This window comes from Crotalus tigris, unplaced genomic scaffold, assembly GCF_016545835.1.
Source record: "Crotalus tigris isolate CLP2741 ecotype Arizona unplaced genomic scaffold, ASM1654583v1 scf7180000019968.627227, whole genome shotgun sequence".
Lineage (NCBI taxonomy): Eukaryota > Metazoa > Chordata > Lepidosauria > Squamata > Viperidae > Crotalus > Crotalus tigris.
Genome location: NW_024097797.1, coordinates 505,513 through 513,085, shown reverse-complemented (window position 1 = coordinate 513,085; position 7,573 = coordinate 505,513). Strand labels below are relative to the sequence as shown.

The 7,573-nt window shown below is 38.7% G+C and overlaps 1 long non-coding RNA gene across 1 annotated transcript; it reads right to left on the bottom strand.

Moving 5' to 3' along the window:
- Nucleotides 1-436: 436 nt before the first annotated feature.
- On the bottom strand, nt 437-7,313 carry LOC120318010. The gene is made up of 2 exons (XR_005559384.1): nt 7,177-7,313; nt 437-925 (listed from the first exon to the last, which is right to left on the bottom strand). It is a non-coding gene; the product is annotated as an uncharacterized LOC120318010 (long non-coding RNA).
- Between the last annotated feature and the right edge of the window lie 260 nt (nt 7,314-7,573).

The window sequence follows — 7,573 nt, the reverse complement described above, 5'->3', positions numbered from 1 at the left end:
GATCTGTTAGTTTCCTTTACTGGAAAACAGAGAAAATCAATTGCTCTTGAATTATTTTCCATTGTACTCATTAACTCATTTTATTACACTATTTATAACAGAAAATTGGGAAGAAAGGTATGGGTAGGTGAGAAAAGTAAATAAAAGGCCCAATTCTATTGTACAATCATCTAAAACGGGTGGAGAATAATGGCCTCTTTATGGCTTGTAGACTTCAAGTCCCAGAATTCCTGAGCAAGGGCACTCCCACTCCTTGACCTACTAATTGTTAATCCTATTTACAATAATTAGTGTGTGGGGGGGGGACATTGGCTTACTCCTTGGACTTATGCCAATAAGCTAATTAAAGTCCAGGCTGGAAGAAAGAATCAAGAAGCTTGATTATTGCCCATAAAACTCCAAGAAAGCGAAACAGAAATTTTTTTTATTACTTTGCTTTTTCAAAAGATATGGTTTCATCCTCCATTAGTTTTGCTTTGGTCTTTTGTTCCCAGCTGTATCTTTTTTAAGATCTCATGGAAAAGCATCCCCTCTCTCTTTTACTGTATATGTCTATCATTGTAGATACTAACTTTACCTTTTTTCACCATCACAAATTCAAGGTCTCATCCTTTTCACTCTCCAGTTTCTTTTCTTTAAAAAGGTTTTGCCTTTTTCTGTTACTAGCATTTGGGACAGAGTTGAAGGCTGCAATTTTTCATTTTTTTTTGATGCCTCTAATTACATTCTCACTATGTTTTTCATCCTAGTTAATGATGGTATTTTCTTTCCCTAGTGAATCAACAGTATATTTTCCCTATTCCTTGAGAAACATATAAAATATTTTTTTTTCACTTGAAGGGAGTTTCCAGATTTGTACAGTCTGGATTGCAGAGTTCAAGCAGTAGCCAGAAGGTCTTCCAAGTCCCCACAAAATATTCCCCTCCTGAAAGAAAGAAAAAATTGGCATCAAATTTTGTCCCAAGATCTAGCCAGAAACAGACAGTCCCATTCAGAGTAAAGTATAATAGCTGAATAGAGATGAGAAAACAAAGTTGGCCCAGTAGTAGAGAAATATCAGTCTGACAAATAAAAAAGAGTTTATGTGTGATCATTAAAGCAATAAACTCTGATAAGTATTGGACAGCAGAATCAGAAAACACAGTTTAGATTTAATATTTTTGCAGCCAACACATCTGGAACTAGTTCTCAACATCTGTAAGGGATAGTCCTAGGAAGTAGAAGGTTTTAACTCATACTTGGCAAATGTGTCCCATTGGAGTTTGTCTATTCCTTTTCTGTCAATGGGCACTGTTAGAATTGCTGTACTATTTAGAACAGGGGTCCCCAACCCCCGGTCTGTGGATCAGCACCGGGCATTGGCTTGACAGAAACTGGGCCAAACAGACAAGCGAAGCCCTATCTGTGAGATACAGGCAGCACACAAAACCACATTCCCTCTGGTCCACGGAAAAACCTCTCTTCACGGAATCTGTCCCTGGTGCCTCTGCTTTAGAGAGTATGTGTTTTGGTTCCAGTTGAACTTCTAAGTGGGACAATGGGTCTATCACTTTTAAAGAACTTGTATGTAAATGCATCAAGATTAAATACCCGTGTGGTTCATATACAGTTAGTTCGGTTGCTGATAAGACCCCATTTGAAAGATTAGTGGGTGATTGAGTTTTCCTAGGATATGTTGGGTTTTTTTGTTGACTTATTAAAATATTTTTATTAGGATATGTTTGATGGCAATCTACAAATATTAAAATAATAGTTAACATGGTAAGGATGCCAGATTAAATCAAGCTGATGTCTGAAATGATAGAAAATTGCAAAAAATGAATACATTTAAAATCTAGATTTCAACCTTACAGTTATATAGTAAAATGTACTGTTTATTGTGGGGTAACTATCAAACAAACATAGGGCTGATCTGCACATCCAGTTTCCCCGCATAAGTGTGGGCCGTGTGGGCCTTTCCCGTTTCTCATCCAAAACTGTCATCTACTTGCTCCTGGACCCCCCCCCCCCCCAAAGGCAGCCTCTCCCTCTCCCTCTGCTATGCCTAAAAACAGTATTTTCTGAGTCATGCTGGAAGAAGCAGTCTAAAAAATTCCATAGTTTTATTTAAAAAATAAGATGGATGGTGATGTTTAATTCTGTAGTATACCAACTAACTTTTAAAATGTTTTTTAAAAAGAACTTACCAAGGCTTTTTGACATGACACAAAATAAAATATACTGTGATCATTAGGATTACTGGTTGAAATGTCAAGCATCTTAACTATTTTTTATACTTTTTGGTCATGTGTAGTCATCAAATTATTTTGGAATGATGTGTTACATAACAATCCAAAAATAATGGGCTACCAGTTACCACTGAATTGTAATTTTCTCTATGTGCTGTTTAAAAGCAATTCTCTAACCTGTGTATTTATGATTTGTGTTAATGCTACAATAGCTAAAGAAATAATAACCAGAAATATGGACTTCTTAGACACTTCTGATGTCTGTTGTCTGGCAGTCATAAGAAAAGAAGAATGAAACAAATGCTGTTATAATAGTCATAACAATCCTAGACTCCACGTTGGTGAGAAGCTGATCTACTAGGCATGCTTTAATCTGTAGGACAATTTTAATTTAGGTAGACATTATATAAAATACCGTGGCTATGGAGAAGCTATTGGGGATGGTAATCATGTTTAGCTACATTACAGCCCTAAAATAAGATGCAATTTCACATGCAAACAACATCAGCCTGAAAAATTTGAACCTTCTAGCAATGAGGAAAGATATTGTTATCTACATTATCAAAATCTGATCACCTACAAAAGATTGAAATACAACATGCTAGCTTGGATCAGCTATAAAAGCACCAATAGCTGCTTATTGACAATTAATTGTTCCACTATTTAATTGTTCTGTCAGGAAATTTCTCCTTAGTTCTAGGTTGGTTCTCTCCTTGATTAGTTTCCATCTATTGCTTCTTGTCCTGCCTTCACGTGCTTTGGAAAATATGTGCTATTCTCCTATGCTTATTCATAGTGAGAATATGGGGAACAAAGAAATTTGGCTGAATTAAGGACAGCTTCTCAGTTATCAGGACAGATCAAAATTAAGGGCAACCCTGTTTGTGTTTGTTCCCTTTTGCTTATAAATTAAAATCATGGTGTCAGAAAAAGGATGAGGATGGAGAAGATTCTTTAGAATTTAATATGGAGTAGAAGAGGGTCAAACAGGAGAGCAAATGATGATGTCACAATGATGTGATTAAAACACTGCCCCCTTTGCATATGTGATGTAACATTGCATGCACAAGGAAGCAGGTGATTGGATCCTGGAGATATTACTAACTACATCATAGGAAATAATTTGGACTTGCTGGTTAAGAAAATAATATCATCTGAAGTAGAAACTGAATGTGTGTGTGAAATGGCTTTTACCAAGGAGATGCAGAGACTTTTAGTTCCTCATAAGCTAATTATCAGACATCCTTAAGGAATATCCAGACTCACAGTTAATTTGCATGTTAAACTGGGTAACTGAACAGCATATTTTAGACTATTTTATTACCCTTGGTACTATTCAAGGCTCTTACATTTATTTAAACAATTTGTATGTTTTATGACTAGTTCAGAAATTGAGCAATGCATTATTCTATAAACTGTTAAGATTTGTGTAGCTATTGTCATTGGAAAGAAATTTACTGGAAACCCCCAAAGCCAATGATTCAGCAATAGCTCTTTTCTGGAACTGAGATAGTCCTGCCTCTGTCATTGTTGTAACTAAAACACAAGTATAACACAATAGACTGTCCATAGGAAGAAATTTCTTTTATGAAGTAAGCAGTAGAACATATTAAACGAATGACAATGCAATAAATATCCTTTCTCATAGAATATAAACTATTTGGGAAATAGTTTCTATCTAATCTGTTTTTCAAAGATCATCTTCTATGAATTTAAATTTTCAAAAAATCTTGCTTTGTTCATTTGTACAGATATTTATTTCTGCAGCAAGCCATTCTGTTACATGAGGTTTTACCAGCATTTTAATGTTAGAATATTGAGACAATTCAGACTTGGGATGACCTTCTTCTCTATTGTAACATAAGAACTGGCATGTGATCGAAGCTATAAAGGACCAATGCTAATTCCTAAACAGATTATCTCAGACGTTGTAGAGTTCTTGGTGTTCTCTGAGCTTGGTTGTTTGCTTGCAGACATTTTATTACCAAACTAAGTAACATCACCAGTGCAATGCATATCTCAGACATGCATGTCATGGTCTTCCACAAAACTGCATAATGATGTAAATATTACATTAATATGATAAAGCCACCCAAATTGTTGAGACATATGTTTAATAAATTATCATTATTATGGTTGATAGATGTTTAGACTGGATTTGACATTTGTATCCCAGTATTAGTATTAGGTTCTGTTCACAACAAGGTGAAATCACAGCTCCCAGTTCTTTAGTTGTTTTTTGTCTTCATATGCATTGAAGTCTTCCCAAGAATCTAGGATATCATAATGTATCAACATAGTATATGCACAAATCCAAGCAGGGTTGCCTTTTGCAGTTACTCTTTGTTGCATGGCCAGTTAGATATCCGGACTGGATTTGGCATTTTTATCCATCTAGCTAGTCCTTCCCAAGGACCAGAGATAGAGAAGTGTGGATGTTTGATTATGATAAAGGTATCTTAGCAGGATACCCTTCTGCAGTTGACTAGTAGTAATTTTATCAATGCCAATGGTGTTCAAGTGGTGCTCCAGTTGTTTTGGGATTGTACTCAAGGCACCTATTACTATTGGTACTACCTTTGCTTTCTTTGCCACAGTTGCTCTATTTCTATTTGCAGGTCTTGTATTTTGTGATTTTCTTCAGTTCTTTCTCTTCTCTTCTGCTGTCTCCAGGTACTGCAACATCCATTATCCAGACTTTTTTGTCTTTCTTATTGACAATTGTTAAGTCTGGGGTGATTTGTGGCAGGCCCTTGTCTGTTTGACTTCTAAAGTCCCAGAGCATTTTAGCTTCTTCATTTTCTGTTATTCTATTATTTTCTATTTTGCACTTCCATGAGTTCTTCCTTGTAGGCAAATGGTTTTTCTTCCAGTGCACCATTGTTGCTTCATTATCATTCTGTTGTTTATATTCAGTCTGTGAGATCTTTTTGTAGCAGCAAGTGGTCCACTGTTTGTTCAGCTTCTTTGCAGAGGTGGAATTTGCTAGCTATTGTTATCGTCTTAATTCTGACTTTGTATGAATTTGTTCTTCTTACTATCATTATTAAGCTTGCTACCTGTTCTCATAACATAGCTTAAGGAGGCAACAAGATAACTAGACTGACTCTAGAGCAGAGGTCCCCAACCTATGGGCTGCGGCTCACTACTGGACCACAGCCTCTTGGCTGCTGGGCCACATGAGTAGCTGGACAGTGCACACACATGTGCATGTGCTCACCCCCCTTCATGCCACCTTTGCCGCAAGTGTTGTGTGGGCAGCAGCAGCACCGCTAGTATTGCGTGGACAGCAGCAGCGCCGCAAGCGGTAGGTGGGTTGTGGCATGACCCTCGCACAGGAGCGGCATCGCTACAAGCCACAGCGCAAGCCTCATGCGGGGTGGAACCCCAAGCATTGTGCTGGGGCCGGCATCACTGGAGGCCTCAACGTGAGCCTTGTGCCAGGGGCAGGCCATGGTGTGAGCCTCGCGTGGGGGTGGTGGCCTGAGCATCGCACCGGGGGCGGTATTGCTGCAGGCTGCGATGCAATCCTCACTGTAGTGAGGATCATCATGAGCCTGGAAGAGGCGCTGCCATTGCTGAGAGCCTCACATGCATGCTCACAGCCCCATTTGCCTGGTGCGCATGCTCGTAGCCTGTACATGCGCAGCACATGTGGCCACATTCACATTTGCACATGCGCGGGTAAGGTACCTCCTCCTCCCCCTCCCACTGGGCCGCCAAAACAAAAAGGTTGGAGACCCGTGTTCTAGAGATTGAACGCAGTGTTCAGGATTACAGAAATCTGATCTCAAAATGGGTACTATAGGAGCCAATATGGATTGAAAATGCCATGCTTTGAGGTTGCACCATTTCTGGCTTACTCAGAATAGAGAATTCAGGGAGTGGGGTGTTCATTCAAAGTGATCATTGGGTGTAGGCAGCATTTCAATCTCACAATATTTTGTCTACATGTTTTGGAACTTTGCAGTGCTTCAGGTTTGATTCCAAAACAATATTTTCATAGCTTTGTGCACACACATACACACAAACATACACACACATATACATAGTCATGCAACCCAGTAGCTAAAACAGCTGGCCACGATTCTGTTACTGAATTTATTATGATGATTTATAAATATAGTAGTAACTGTGAGAGGGACCTCGGAGTCCTAGTAGACAATCACTTAAATATGAGCCAGCAGTGTGCTGCAGCTGCCAAAAAGGCCAACACAGTGCTAGGCTGCATTAACAGAGGGATAGAATCAAGATCACGTGAAGTATTAATACCACTCTTCAATGCCTTGGTAAGGCCACACTTGGAATACTGCATCCAGTTTTGGTCACCACGATGTAAAAAAGATGTTGAGACTCTAGAAAGAGTACAGAGAAGAGCAACAAAGATGATTAGGGGACTGGAGGCTAAAACATATAAGGAACGGTTGCTAGAATTGGGTATGTCTAGTTTAACGAAGAGAAGGACAAGGGGGGACATGATAGCAGTATTCCAATATCTCAGGGGCTGCCATAAAGAAGAGGGAATTAAGCTATTTTCCAAAGCACCTGAAGGCAGGACAAGAAGCAACGGGTGGAAACTAATCAAGGAGAGAAGCAACCTAGAACTAAGGAGAAAGTTCCTGACAGTGAGAACAATTAATCAGTGGAACAGCTTGCCTCCAGAAGCAGTAAATGCTCCAACACTGGAAGTTTTTAAGAAGAGACTGGACAGCCATTTGTCCGAAATGGTGCAGGGTTTCCTGCCCGAGCAGGGGGTTGGACTAGATGACCTCCAAGGTCCCTTCCAACTTTACTACTATTATTATTATTATTATTTTATTACAGGAAATGTTTTCAAATAAAAACATTTAAGCACTCGGGCAACGGAAGTAAATTTCAAAATATAACACAGCACATATTCATTTCATTTCTTTTTTTTATTATTAGAATTAAATCTAGAATTACTTACTGTACAATACATAAGGCAGCAGACTGACGTGGAAGATCTCTCATCTGAAGCAAGCAAAGAATGAAGAAAGAGGAAGTGTGAATAAACAGGAAAGCAATATGTGCTATCGGAAGGGAGAGCAGTTTGAGGTTTTGCTAACAATAGACAAAGTAACTACGAGTTAACCCAATTCTTTTCAGAAAAGGTGGAGTTTGAAGGGGATTTGATGGGCTGAGAAAAGAACCATCATGCAATGAGTTTCAGAAAACAGTTTAAAAAATACTAGGCATGAAAGGGCAAAGGGTGAAGGGAAAATTTTAGATGGGCAAAGTCTAACCCTTGCAAGAAGGAATCAAAAGATCAATGTTATTACACCGGGAAGGAGAACTGCTTTTTGGAGTAAGGTTAGTGGTAGGTC